The following is a 15,111-nucleotide window of genomic DNA, read 5'->3' as shown; positions in this document are numbered from 1 at the left end:
CGAGCGTGGGGGACGAAGCGACATTGATGTGTGGCGTCTCAGTGCAGTACAGGCACACAGGCAGCCCTAAGCAGACAGGGAATGGGGATGACGGTGGAGTCACCCCGTGAGTGCAACCCCATGTTAGCAGGGCTGAAAAGCAGGAGGGCCAGAATTTGGGCAGCTCCATCCTTCACGAAAAGGATGACGTCGATCAGCCACGCTCCACATCCCCAGAGGTAAATCTAGGAATAGTTCTGACACCTGACTTAGGAGTGTTTCCTTGCATGATATTAAGGCAGATCCGCAGATCCATGTAGATTAATCCTCTTCACTTTCAGCTAGTAACAGGGCCGGACGAGGTAGCTGATGAGGAAGAGCCCCAGAGAGGAGGCCCAGTGTGGGGCGGTGGCCTTGGGATCCGGGCCACACCCCAGCGGTTCTGTACCGCCAGCAGGCCCTGCCGCATCTCCGGCTGGAGCCTTGACTGTCAGCAGATGAGGCCACGGTGTGGGGTTGGGGTGTGTCTCCCACCACAATGGCATCATGGGGTGCTCACTATCCCCTGGTCCCGCTTCAGCACGGCTGGCACTGGCTCCCCGTGGGGCCGTTGAAGAACTCCCAGGCCTGGTCTTGCCAGGGAGACCACCCGTGCCAGGGAGACCGCCCAGCCTCAGGCTGGTTCTCAGGTGGCTGCTTCTCTACACTTAGGACATGGCTTTTCCCAAGCCCTTTCCCAGCTGCCTGTCACTTTTCTTCCCAGCTTTCCCTTCTGAAGGGAGCTCAGCTTCACTCCATGGCTTTCTAGCCACGTCATAGCATTTCCTGGTCTGACCCAGGAACTGATCAAAGGCTCTGGACGGGGCGGCCTGGATGCTCCAGGGACTGCATTGTCTCCATGGGCGGCAGGGCGCCTGCAGGCACCCAGCCTTGCACGGGGCAGGCGGTGTTCTGAGGGTGCAATCCTGTCCCCGCAGGGCCCAACACGCAGCGTCAAAATTGAGCCTACCTCCACACCAAATTTGAACAAACTAGAAATCATAAGGTGGTGAATAATGATACGTTACCATAGGCAAGTAGAAAATTGAAAGTTTAAGCAAAAACTAAGTCCAAAGCAACAGCCGCGCCAGGACAGAAAGCCCGCAGTGAAATTGCTGTGTGTGCCCAGGGCAGCGACGGCGCCAGGCAGGCGCGGGTCCCGCTGCGAGGGACTTGCCTGCTGACCCGGGGCCGCAGGGAGCTCTGCTTATCAGAAGAATATTTGAAAAGCGGCCTATTAAAAGGAATGCTTAAGTGAATTATAAAAGTCTGAGAAAGGAAATGGGAGAACCGAGATATCTAAATTTTCTCAAAACTATTATTAGCTGGGCAAAAATGTAGAAATTCGGGGCACTGAGGGTGGTGAGTGCAGTTTTGCTTGCACCATTGGCAAAGTATACCTTGAATTTATCAAAATTTTGTCATCATCTAGTCTTAAATAGTTAAAGGGTAAGCAAACAATGCTAAACAAAATAAGGAGAGAGAGAAAAGGGTGGACAATTCCCACAGGAATTTCCACTGGGGCTGCATTCCCAGGACGCTGGCCGGGAACGCTCAGTCCACTGAGGACAATATCCTATCTCTACAGCGTACGGGCTGGCCAGCGTCTACCGAGTGGATCATTAGGCCTGTCTCCCAGAGACAGCAAAAATGTGCAGAAGTAAGTACACATCCTGGGCTGGAAAGCGCTTTCCCTGTAGATTCTGGTGCCCTGCGGCTCTCAGATGGGGAGATGTGCGCTCTCCAGACCCCCACAGACCCCCAGAGCACGGTGGAGGGTGAGGGCTGAGTCATGAGAGATGTCTTACCAAACACCACTGAATGCAGCTTTTTCTCTGCCTTGAGAAAGATAAAACACCGAATCATTTCATTTTAAATTAAAAAGCTGCCTCTTCAAACTTTGTTGAAAAATACAGAATAGCCACCATTCTGCAGTTCCATGCCATGGATGGATAAAGTACGGGGAAAGGGAGGGGAGGATTTTGTAAAAGGTTAATGGAAAAGGCAAGAAGAGAGCTGTTCAAGAAACAGAGAGGGAGAACCCGAGAGACGGGACGTGGGGAGGAGAGAAAAGCGTGCAGATGAGGAGAGAGCTCGGGGGGGAAGGGGACACAGACCACCGGGAGCGTCCCTTTCAGAGGAGCACTGCGGACAGGCCTGTGCAGCCTGGACGGGAGTGACCTGATGATGTGATGGGTGGATTTCCCGGTGAACTTTCCACCTCTCTCAAGTCACACCCATCTTCAGTCCCCGCTCACCATGACAGAGTCACAGCCACACCCAGGACAGAACCTGGGCTCTGGGCAGCAGGTAACAGGAGGATATTCTACCTAGGGCCGAAACAAGCCAAGTCCAGCCCCCGCTGCTCTGCGGCTGGTAAGTGCGAGGATGCTGTGTGACAGGCGTCACAGGTCACTAAGAGAACACTGTGGGCACACGGGGAATGTCTATATGGCACCGTCTGGAAGCAGGCTGCGCCTCAGCAGCTCCGGAGGTTCCAGGAGCTGGTTTTCATGAACACAAGAAGTGTTAGAGACGGGAGACGTGGGGGAGGAGCACGTAGACCCTGGTGCGGATTGAGTTTAAACACATCTGCACACACTTGGGTGTGTGTGTCCCAGCGCATCTCAGCCCTGCGTGCCTGCACCTGGCTTCCCTGCCCCCCTCCCCTCCTGCCCCACAGTCCACACTGTCCCACACCTGCTGTGTCCAGAAAGCCCTCACCGAACATCCTCCCACGTCAGCCACTCTCGGAGGACTGAGAAAACAGTGGTGAGGGGCCAGTCTCCAAATTCAGGTGCTCCCGGCGCAATCAAATCCGGGGCGACTGACCGAGGGCTGGCACTCAGCCTGAGGAAGCGAGTGTTCCTTTGACTCGTAGTAAGAACTGCTCAGAGGCCAATGTGCTCTGGGTCAGGTCCCCCTGGCACCTCCAGGCAGGTCTTCCTAATTTGGTTCCTGAGCACGCTTCAGCTCCCACCCTGAGGCCTGCCCTCACCCTTCCCTCCCCACCATTGTTCTTCCTGCCCTCCTCCCTTACCCTTCCCTCCCCTATTGCTCTTCCCGCCCTCCTCTGTCCACTCCCTCTCAAGGCCCTGCCCTCTCTGGTTCACCATCCTCCTCTTGTCCTCTCCTGGCTTCTCCCCAGCGCTTGGTGTTCACTCAGACGCCTTCTCCTTGCAGCCTCTGCCACGGCCCCGGCCGCCTTCAGCCTCCAGCAAGTCACCACATTCGACTTTCTTCATGGAGTTTTTTACTTTTAGATTTATCAACTGTACGTGCCTGTTTGCCACATCCCCCCTCACTAGATTTCATCTACATGGGGACAGAGACCCCTCTGCTTTGCTCCCTGCTGTGACTGCAGAGCCTGAAACGGCCCAGCTCGGAGAAGGCTCTATCTACAGACACCACTGGGTGCTGAATTTCCAGAGCGGTCGATGGTACGTAGGACTCCGTGGTGAGAACTGAAGATGTGTGAGGATGAGGGGCGCCCGATCCCTGTCCTCTGTGATCTGCTGCAACAGAATCAACCTCTGCACGGTGGGCCCCAGTGAGCAGCCTGGGGGATGCACGGAGCCACACAGAAACATGTGAACTAGGCGGAGGCAGCAGAGGCAGAAACATCTCACAGTACACCAGGAGTGAAAGTTGAAAATACTTAGCATTTGACAAGGTTTCCAGTAATATATTCTTCTTTGAGCATCAAATGAGGGTCAAATACCTATTTCTGTGCTCATGTTAAACAGACAGAATGGAAACACAGAGAGTTACAGAGATGTGATCCGGGTGCGGGCTGAGAAGCGGCTTCCTGCAGAGGTTTATACTCAGGCTCATGGAGAAAACGCCCCTACAAGGGACCAAGCCAAGGACTCAAGCGAACGCAGGGAACAAGACCGCGTTTCCAGGCCAGCGTGCGGGAGCCCTTCCGCAGAATCGGGGGTTAGGAAGCTCGGTGACTTCAGGCAGGAAGGCGATGGAATGGGAACAGGGTCTTTCTGTTTCGAGCAGGCGATGGAACTGGAACGGGGTCTTTCCATGTGGGAAATGCTGAGCCTGTGCTGCCAACAGCCTCCAGGCTGAGATGTCTTGTGGGCAGCTGGGACAGGCAGCAGAGTAAGAGGCAGTGGTTTAGGAGTTAACTGCCCTTAGACAATTGTGGAAGCTTTTGATTTTATTATTATTAATTGAAAAAAATAGAAAATATAGGAAAAAATAGAATTGGAGAGGAGGAATAAGTAGATGTTTAACAACAGAGCGTGCGGTGCAGCAGCACACTGAGAAAAGTAGACCAGGAAGGATGGGGAGTTTCAGGAGGTGACAACTTAGAAACGTGGTGGCCACTCCCAGGCCCGTCCTGCAAACGACAGATAAGGAGAGGCCGGGCGCGGTGGCTCACACCTGCAATCCCAGCACTTTGGGAAGCAGAGGCGGATGAATCACTTGAGGTCGGGAGTTCGAGACCAGCCTGGCCAAAATGGCAAAACCCCATCTCTACTAAAAATACAAAAATTAGCCAGGCGTGGTGGCGGGCACCTGTAATCTCAGCTACTGGGGAGGCTTAGGCAGGAGAATCTCTTAAACCTGGGAGACGGAGGTTGCAGTGAGTCGAGATCATGCCACTGCACTCCAGCCTGGGCAACAGAGTGAGACTCCATCTCAAACACAAAACAAAACAAAAAATGACGAGGAGACGGCTTCAGAAAACACTGCTGTGTTTGGTGACTGAGAGGTTCCTCATGTTCTTGGACGATACTTTCCAAATGTTAGTTTGCCTACAGGTCACGCAAACATCCTGCAGGTGGAGTCAGACTCCGAAGGTCTGGGAGGCACCGGGTTTGGGGGTTTTTCTGGGAGGTACCGGGTTTGGGGTTTTTGAAAAAAGCTTCTGGGAGGCAAAGAGTTTTGGGGTTTGTGAGGCCCTGGGTTTTGGGGTTTTTTTCGTATAAAAGCTTCCAGATGGCACTGATGCTGCCCGTCAGTGGGCTACACCTTGACAAGGCTGTAGAGACTGTGTTAGAAGGGCAGGGTGAACACCAGGTCCCGTAGCAAGGTAAGGGGTAGGCAGGTGTGAGGAGGCCGGGCAGACACATGGCCACCTTCTAGGAGCCTGAGAGTGGAGATTAGGACAATAGAAGCTTACGGGCATTCACTGTGGTACCATCCTCAGCAATTTGCTTAATTCCTCCGGTACACAGTTTATTCATCTGCCCTCTGGGGCTAGAGTCCTCCCCCACAAATGAAGCAATGCACGCAGAGGTCTCCGCTGGCTTCAAGAGCCAAGCAACTCTTAAATCCTCTCAGGACTAACATTTTATAAACAAGATATTTAAAAATAATTCAGGCCAAGAGCGGTGGCTCAAGCCTGTAATCCCAGCACTTTGGGAGGCCAAGACGGGAGGATCACGAGGTCAGGAAATCGAGACCATCCTGGCTAACCCAGTGAAACCCTGTCTCTACTAAAAAATACAAAAAAAAATTTAAAAAAAACTAGCCGGGCGAGGTGGTGGCGCCTGTAGTCCCAGCTACTGGGGAGGCTGAGGCAGGAGAATGGTGGGAACCCAGGAGGCGGAGCTTGCAGTGAGGCGGGATCTGGCCACTGCACTCCAGCCTGGGCGACAGAGCGAGACTCCGTCTCAAAAAAAAAAAAAAAAATTCAGTAGTTGGTCTTCACTGAATCCTCTTTATTTCCTCATTTATCCAAGGGGAGAACATGTTTTTGAAAGATTATAAAAGGTCACAGTGCAGTATTGAAAGCAAATGGCAAGATGATGTATTTTCAGGAGATTATAAAATAATTTGAGCTTTTAAAATATAAAGTACAGGCCTGAACCTAAAAGTATAATTTGGCCAGACCAACTCATCCCGCATTTTGTAACATGAAACCAACCTCCCTCTCCACGTTTCCCTGCCCTCGTGGTGCAGGCTGCCACGCCTGCCTTGCCCAGGCTGACCTCACAGCAGGAGAATGTGCCTCATGGCCTCTGCAACAGGCCTCCAGGGCACAGCCTCCGGGAACACCAGGAGCTTGAGGCACAACGCTGACGGGCAACTCGAAATACTCGCCAGTCTGACACTGGGTGACCCCACCGACGTCACGGCACCCACTCTCTTCCAAGTGACCCTTGGCAATTAATTTTTCCAGGACTCTTCCGTCCAAAATCAATACAAAGCAAAACCTTAAGTTAAAAAATAAGACCTTTGACCTTAAAATGCCCTTAAGCTTCTATTATCCACCTCTCCACTCCTAGAAGGCGACAGCCAGCATCCGGCCTCCAGAGTTCCACTGTGCTTCCCCAAAGACAGGTGGGCTCTCCTCAAGCACAGTTTTACTTCAGGAGCCGCTGAAACTGGGGTGTAGACCACAGGCTCCTCCGTGACCAGCCCCAAGGCCAAGCCTGCGATTCTCTCATCCGCATTCACCTGCTGAGGTGAAGAGTGGGCCTCCATTTTGGTTGAATCACATTATGTCTCATAGAACCATCTGGAACCCCCATCACCTTAATAATTCAGTGTTGTCTGATGCTGTGAAAGGTGAAAAAGACTTCAATGATCACTTCCAAATTGTGCTGGGGAATGACACAGATGTTCTCTCAGCAGCACACACACCCTGTTAGAAGGGGGTATGGTTTTTACTTCCTGTTTATTCCCGGCAAATCCTGTGGCTTCCACTAAGCAGGGATGTCCTCTGAGCACCCTGCCCCTCCCGATTCCTGCCCACCACAGGCCTCGGTTTTCTCCACATCTTCTCCCTGGACAGTGGCAACGCTTGCAGAACCCCAGCTGCTCTAACACCAGGCCCAGCTCCTCCTCCATCCCAAGCGTCTCTACCCAACCGTGGGATCTGTCCACACCTCCAGATGGGGAGACCCACGTCTCCATGTCACCTGAGGGCGGGTGTGTTTAGAGGCTTCCGAATCTCCACCGCTGGAGACAGCGGGACATGGACGTGTACATTTTGTGACTAACTCAAACACGGGCCTCCCCTTTTGGTTTTATGGATATAAAACACGTCCCTGCAGTCATTGGAGTGGAACGCTGGTAGCAGCCGGCCCTAGGTTGAGTGTTTGACCAGGAATACCCACACACTTCTCTCAATTAACCCGTGAGGTTGGCATGTTTAGTAACTGGGGAGAAAGTGGGGTAACAATGGTATGACTAAAGTCCACAGCCTGGGGCCTGGCACCTGGCAAGTACCCTCTGGGTGTTAGTGGAGTTATTACTTGCATGACTTTAATCATTACAGAGGTTCCCTAAGGTCACACAGCTGGTAGGGGCTCTGGTCCTGTCTCATCTCACTCCACAGCCCCAGGTGAGTGCAAGGCAGAACCTCTATATTTCTGTCTCAGATTCTTCTCATTGCTTTGTTTTTCTCAAAACCTTTCATTTTATCAATGATGAATAGTATAAATAGATTGTTTATTTTCTTTTTGTTGAAACTATCTGTATTGATTTTTTGTCTTTGGAGTTGTCATAAAACACCTGTGGTCAAATCCAGGCCCTTCCAGTTACCAGCAATGTGACCTTCTGCGTGCTAATCACCTCCTTGGTGACTCAGTTTCCCCATCTGTAAAGGAAAAGCAATGGAAGTACTGCGGAGTTTAAATAATGTAAATGTTGCAGAACACTTGGTACATGGTCAGACATCCAGTGGGTGTGCTGCAAGGAAGCTATTTGTACTTTTTTGTTTCAAATTCTATTCCATGGTGAACATTTACTGTCTCAGATGTGATATGAGGTTCCATTTTGAATAGCCTTCAGGGATGTGACACTGGGAATTCTCTTCCTTTCTCCATCAGCTATAAACTTATGTATAAATGTTTCAAGCTCTGCTCTGCTATTCCCCACTACTCTTGTCAATGATAAACATGCCCTTAGGTTTCCCCTATGTTTCCTTACCGCCGCTCCAGCCCCTTGCTCCACATCCCCCCCCCCTTCCCCCCGCCACCACCTTCCATCCCTGCTCTGCTGCTCTGGGCTTTCCTGGCGGCTTTGCTGCCCACACTCTCTCTGCTCATCAGACCCACCAAGGTTGCAGAGAAAGAAAGACAGCGGCAGATGGCTAGGAAACGAATATTCAACAATAGGGTGATTTCAGAACTAAATTCTAAAGAATTGAGCCTGCAGAGCAAAAACTCACTCAAACAACCAAAGAAATGGAGATCTGTCTATATCAAGGCCTGTTCTGATGAAGTTATTGAATTTTTTTTTTTAATGGAACATTTTAGGTACCCAGCCAGGTGCTTTAAAGGAAGACAGTCACCAGGCTGGCCCTGGATTCGTGAACAGTAACTCGCATGCGATCAAAGTCTTAGTCTAAAATTGTGTGCCCACCGTGATTTTCTGAAAGCACAGAGACTGCAGCACTCAGGTGGTTTCAGTGTAGGACGGCCCCGAGGAGTTGTCCTTTAACATCCTTCTTGCTGGTGTGATCCCGCCACGAATGAGAACCACCTGAATGAAGCGGTCAGAAACAGGAAGTGCACCAAAATAGACTGAACTACAGAAAAACAACTGAATCTGTTTAAATGTGGAACGAAGATAAAAAATGTTGATCATGGGAAATGCGCTGGAGACGTGTACACAACCGGAGCTCAGGGAAGAGAGGGGATAAAAGAACGTTCACAGATGCTGATTTTCTCATTCAGAACCAGTGGCCCTTAGTGTGACCCAAACCTGAACCGCTGGCTTTAAAAAGTTCCATCTTCTTCACAGTTTTGTTAACATTTTGACGAACTTCAGAGCTGTATTTTTAGGAGCTATTATTTCTTTTGTAACTGAAAATGTGTCTGAACTCTGATTCTCCTTCACTTATCGTCCAGTTCTCTGTTTTGTTGGTCAAATTCATTTAAAATTAAATTCTGTGCTTTGTTATACTTTAGCGTTTATGGTATAATCACATTTTTAAATGTGCTTTTCCTTCTTTTATTCTTTCCCATTCATGGAGAGGTTTGTGATAACACTCATTGAACACTGGCATCAGTGATTTCTGGGTGGTAAAATTGGGATAATTTAATTTTTCTTTCTTTACGGTTTTGAATTTTATCCCTAATTGCAAAGTTATCAGTTTAATATTTAAATATGAAAACTTTAAAAATAAGTTTTCAAAATGAAGTCATCAGGATGTGGGGCCTGGTGGAGGCTGGGGTGACTGACACCCCCCGGTTGACGGTGGTGGGTGGGAATAAGGTGTGGGAAGATGGGCTTATTCCCAGGGGAGAGGGCGGCTTGGCATTGGCTTGAGATGCATCTGCCTGTGGGCATCCCGTGCCCACAGCCACTCACCGTGCACGGCAGAGGCTGAAGAGAGGAGCTCGCTGCAACGAGGCCAGCAGGGTACAGAGAAGAACCAACTGCAGGGCACCAAGCCCGCACAGGGAAGAGCGAGTTGTCTGGGAGGCAGGAGGAGCTCTGTCCCTGGAGTCATGGGAGGTGCCCAGGCCTGAGAGGGAGCAGCAGGAATCTCTGCAGGGCATCCCCGAGCTCCAGTGAAGCCTCAGCCCCATGTGGGCAGAAGTCAGGGGAACATCTGGAAAGCGTGACCAAGCGGAAGCCTGGAGGAGCTGCCAGAAGCAGCATGGCAGGGACAGGGTCAGAGGGAGGAGGCTGCAGGGTCCAGGAGAGGTTTCAGACGCAGGAGAGGCTGCAGCTTGCTTATGCTGTGGGAGAGGGCAAACTTCAGGAGAAAGGAACACACAGGACAAGGGGGTAATTGGAGGTGTTCCGTTGCAGGAAAGAGGCTTTGGGGTCACTGCGCTGGAGCAGGCCGGGCCTGGCCTCTGAGGGCCAAGAGGAGGGAGCTGGCAGGTGGGGTCTGCAGAGGGGTGCAGCGGGCTCTGAGAACCCACTTTGGCTGCTCCACCATTCAACACAGGGACTGCTGAGAGTGGCGGGCGGTGTTTCAACAAGAACTGAGTCCGGTGCCGAAGGCTCGGAAGAGCCCCTCAATCAAATCGGAGAGGAAGGGAAATGAGATGAAACAGCTTTGAAGGCGCGCAGGAAACGTGCAGTACCTGTCAGGCAAATGAGTTCATAAATACACAAATGGGTCAATGCAAATGAGAGATAGACGTCGGACTTCTTCTTAGTGGCTACTACAACAAGGATTTTTGATTTCACCTTTCTGGGTCTTGTTCTTTTTGCGTATTTTAGTCACTGTGGCATTCTATTACGTACAACAGATGGTTACAGGCATTGTCTTCATAGAAAGCAAAATAAAACTCGAAGACCAATACATCAATATATGTTTAACAAAGATGAAAGAGCCTAAAGTCTAAATGCGAGACTTTGGGGCCCCTGTGGACCAGTGGGAAAGAACAGACCTCTCATTTGTAGGCGTCCGTGTGCTCAGACACTATGGCTTGTTTCTTGGTCAGTCCATTTTCTACCAAGCTTGAGACCTCCGTTCTGGGCCTGAAGCTGAAGGACTTTTCGTTTATTTCATTTATTTATTGGCTCTTTCTCTTCCTTGCCACGCAGGAGGATGAGTGTAAACAGAATGAGATACTTCAGAGCAACCTCATGAGTTAAGAGCATGTGAGCTTTCTCTGAGACGCTGGCTCCATCTTAATTTAATTAATGCAGAAATGAAGACTCAAACATTTGAGAATCTTTAAAAATCATATTTTAGCCAAAAGATTTATCTCACAGAAGATAATTTCCAACCCAGCCAAAAGCAGCAAATATTTGCTAGTTCTATAATGTTTCGTGTGACTATGATACTCGGCATATTTTCTGGTGTGTATTTGTCTCCAGGACATCTGTGCATGGCAGTTAGTCACGGAATTTAAGTTCAGTGTGGCATGCATCCTAGCGGGTGGGAAGCCAGAAAGTAACATGTACAACCACCCCAAGAGAAATACTTATAGCCAGCAAGCAAAGCATGAGTTTTCATCATGCGCTAGGCAATTTCTAGGTGATTTTATCTTTAGATGGAGATTTCCTTCTTCTGATGTCTGCTGTTTCTTCAAAATTCACAGATTGCTCTTGATAAAGAGCATTGAGTTCCCCTACACAGAGGTGGAAAGGGGCTTTATAAATATGATGGTAACATACAATAAATTGTATGTTCCGCATCTCTAAAGGCGGAAGTAAAATGCCTTGTCTTGTATCATAAATTTTACTTCCGCATCTCTAAAGGCGGAAGTAAAATGCCTTGTCTTGTATCATAAATATCATTGATACTGACACAACACAATGTCTCTAACAGTATATGTCACAGTCTCATTCATTCATTTATTCAACAAACATTTATTAATCACCTACTGTATATCAGACTTCTTGAAGGATACGGAGAAATTACCCTCTTAAAGCAAACCAAGACAAAACTACCAGACCCATGTAATTTGGAAATCAGTTATTTGGGTAGATTTTTGGTTTCTAAACAAGAATAAGTCCAAATGACCCTTCTTTACATTGTTGGTAAAGATTTAGCCAGAATCTAAAAATAGTAATTTTTCTGTAACTGATAGGAAATATAGACATTGGATTTCCACCTCACACATGGGAAGAAATTAGAGGAAGTCTTTGTTTTTGGAGGAAACGATCACTGCTTCCTAACACCCAGCAGTAATAAGACCTGGGTCACACCCTCAAGCTGTCACGTCCACAGAGCCGAGTGCTCCCAAGCATGAGACACAGGCCAGCAAAAGCCGTGCGGTCAACTCTAAATACCCAATAACACAGGTTCCTTTTGTTTTGATTTTGGTTTTTCATTCTCTTTTGGGGTCTCTTGTCCCAGGTAGATATTCTGTGTCCTTCTGGTATACATTTTAATCTGACTTCCACTGAAGCAGGGACAGGACACATCACTCCTTCAACTTGAAGGGCCTCCTGCCGAGAGGCCCTGGAGCCTGGTGGGTGCCGATGGCTGGTTCCCTGGGCAGAGAGGTTGGGGCTTAGCTACGTCCATTGCTGGCACTCAGTGGGGGAGCCTTGGGAAGGTTGTGGGTGAAAGTGGATTATCCTCTCCCCTGTGCTGGTGCCAGGGTAACAACAAATAAACACACACTGCACAGGTCCTAATGCTTCAGTCCTGTGAAACGCCCAGGGTGTGCCTTTGTCAACTGGATTAAAACAGCACATGCTTTCTATTAGGACCTGTGTTCGTCTGTTTTCATGCTGCTGATAAAGACATACCTGGGACCAGGAAGAAAAAGAGGTTTAATTGCACTTAACAGTTCCACACAGCTGGGGAGATCTCATAGTCATGGCAGGAGGTGAAAGACACTTCTTACATGGCAGCGGCAAAAGAAAAACTAGAAAGAAGCAAAAGCGGAAACCCCTGATAAAACTATCAGATCTCATGAGACTCATTCACTATAACGAGAACAGTAAGGGGGAAACCGCCCCCATGATTCAAATTATCTCCCACCAGATCCCTCCCACAACATGTGGAAATTATGGGAGTTTAATTCAAGATGAGATTTGGGTGGGGACACAGAGCCAAACCATATCATTCTGCACCTGGCCCCTCCAAATCTCATGTCCTCACATTTCAAAACCAATCATGCCTTCCCAACAGTCAGTCCCCCAAAGTCTTAAGTCATTTTAGCATTAATCCAAAATCCACCGTCCAAAGTCTCACATGAGACATGGCAAGTCCCTTCCACCTATGAGCCTGTAAAATCCAAAGCAAGCTAGTTCCTTCCTAGATACAGTTGGGGTAAATACAGCAGTTCCAAAGGGGAGAAATTGACCAAAACAAAGGGGCTCAGGGCCCATGCAAATCTGAAATCCAGTGGGACAGTCAAATTTTAAAGTTCCAAAATGATCTCCTTTGACTCCGGGTTTCACATCCAGGTCATGCTGATGCAAGAGGTGGGTTCCCATGGTCTTGGGCAGCTCTGCCCCTGTGGCTCTGCAGGGTACAGTCTCCCTCTGGGCTGCTTTCACGGGCTGGCATTGAGTGACTGTGGGTTTTCCAGGCTCACGGTGCAACTGTCAGTGGATCTACACTTCTGGGGTCTGGAGGACTTTGGCCCTCTTCTCACAGCTCCACTAGGCAGTGCCCCAGTAGGGACTCTGTGTGGGAGGCTCTGACCCCACATTTCCGTTCTGCACTGCCCTGGCAGAGGTTCTCCGTGAGGGTCCTGCCCCTACAGCAAACTTTTGCCTGGGCATCCAGGCATTTCCATACATCTTCTGAAATCTTGGCAGAGGTTCCCAAACCTCAATTCTTGACTTCTGTGCACCTGCAAGCTCAACACCACATGGAAGCTGCCAAGTCTTGGGGCTTCCACCTCTGAAGCCACAGCCCGAGCTATACATTGGCCCCTTTCAGCCACAGCTGGAGCGGCTGGGACACAGGGCACCAAGTCCCTAGGCTGCACACAGCTCAGGGCCCACAAAACTATTTTTTTCTCTTAGACCTCTGGGTCTCTGATGGAAGAGGCTGCCTCAAAGGTCTCTGATATGCCCTGAAGACATTTTTCCCATTGTCTTGGAGATTGACATTCAGCACCTGGTTATTTATGCAGATATCACAGCTGGCTTTAATTTCTCCTCAGAAAATGGGTTTTGCTTTTCTATCACATTGTCAGGCTGCACATTTTCTGGACTTTTATGCTCTGTTTCCCTTTTAAATCTGAATGCCTTTAAAAGCACCCAAGTCACCTCTTGAATGCTTTGCTGCTTAGAAATTTCTTCTCCCAGATACCCTACATCAGCTCTCTCAAGTTCAAAGTTCCAGAAATCTCTCAGGCAGGGGCATAATGCCACCAGTCTCTTTGCTAAAACATAGCAAAAGTCACCTTTGCTCCAGTTCCCAACAAGTTCCTCGTCTCCACCTGAGACCTCCTCAACCTGGATTTCACTGTCCATATCATTATCCGTATTTTTGTCAAAGCCATTCAACAAGTGTCCAGGAAATTCCAAACTGTTCCACATTTTTCTGTTTTCTTCTGTTAACCTCTGCCTATTACCCAGTTCCAAAGTCCCTTCCACATTTTTGAGTATCTTTTCAGTAACGCCCCACTCTACTGGTACCAATTTACTGTATTAGTCTGTTTTCACGCTGCTGATAAAAACATACCCAAGACTGCAAAGAAAAAGAGGTTTAATTGGATTAACGGTTCCACATGGCTGGGGAGGCCTCAGAATCATGGTGAGAGGTGAAAGGCACTTCTTACGTGGCAGCGGCAAGAGAAAATGAGGAAGATGCAAAGGTGGGAACCCTTGATAAATCCGTCAGATCTTGTGAGCCTTACTCACTAGCAGAAGAACGGTACAGGGGGAACCACTCCTACGATGCAGTTACCTCCCACTGGGTCCCTCCCGCAACACATGGGAATTATGGGAATATAATTTAAGATGAGATTTGGGTGGGGACACAAAGCCAAACCACATCAGAGCCAAAACTATTTTAAAAGCTATTACTTGTTGTCAGTCTCACAAAGTGGCTTGGTAAAGTCTATGGAAACAGTGAAAAAGAATTTTGAATTTTATTGAAAAAAGGTTGGTAGTGATTTTTAACTTGTGCCTGCAAAATAGAAAGCCCTTTCCTAATAGCAGCAAATCAGGAGAGATAAAAGCAGCATCGCTAACATTTCTAATATTTTGTCCCAAGTTCCCTCTGCCTCTGCTGAGGTTTAGGTCCCTCTCCCAGATCTAAGTGCCTTGAAGCTGATGGACCTGTCATGTCAAACAGGAATGGGCTCTGCAGCATTTAGACAAATTCTAAAGAGCAATCCCTTGCAGAAGATCTTTGAATTCTGCTCTAGTCAGTGGCCACAGATGGTGTTTCTCACTAGATTAACCTCCAGCTGATGAGTCCGTAGCCTGGTGTCTTATGTTCTGTGGCTTCAGTGAGATGTGGGGTGGATCAGGCTGAGGAAGAGCCCAGATGTGAAGGCAGCCAGGCTGACACCCCGCATCGCCTCACAAATCCTGTGGGTCTGGGTGAATGCTGAGCCTCCACTGGGCATCCCAGGTAGAAGGGTGCACCCTATTTAATCACCTCCTATATTTGATGATAAAATAGACTTTGCTACCTGATAAAATTAACAGAAAGTACTGATGTCATAAAATAATATATGTGAAAGTGATGAAAATTATTTCTATGTGGCTAACAGATATTCCTGATATTGACATTCCTGT

The 15,111-nt window shown here is 48.9% G+C and overlaps 1 long non-coding RNA gene across 1 annotated transcript; it reads right to left on the bottom strand.

The window, feature by feature from the left end:
• Positions 1-8,103: 8,103 nt before the first annotated feature.
• LOC106998210 (uncharacterized) lies at positions 8,104-14,142 on the bottom strand. The gene is made up of 3 exons (XR_001444591.3): positions 14,086-14,142; positions 12,154-12,272; positions 8,104-8,469 (listed from the first exon to the last, which is right to left on the bottom strand). It is a non-coding gene; the product is annotated as an uncharacterized LOC106998210 (long non-coding RNA).
• Positions 14,143-15,111: the final 969 nt, after the last annotated feature.

This window comes from Macaca mulatta, chromosome 4, assembly GCF_049350105.2.
Source record: "Macaca mulatta isolate MMU2019108-1 chromosome 4, T2T-MMU8v2.0, whole genome shotgun sequence".
Lineage (NCBI taxonomy): Eukaryota > Metazoa > Chordata > Mammalia > Primates > Cercopithecidae > Macaca > Macaca mulatta.
This window is presented reverse-complemented; position numbering and strand designations above follow the sequence as displayed.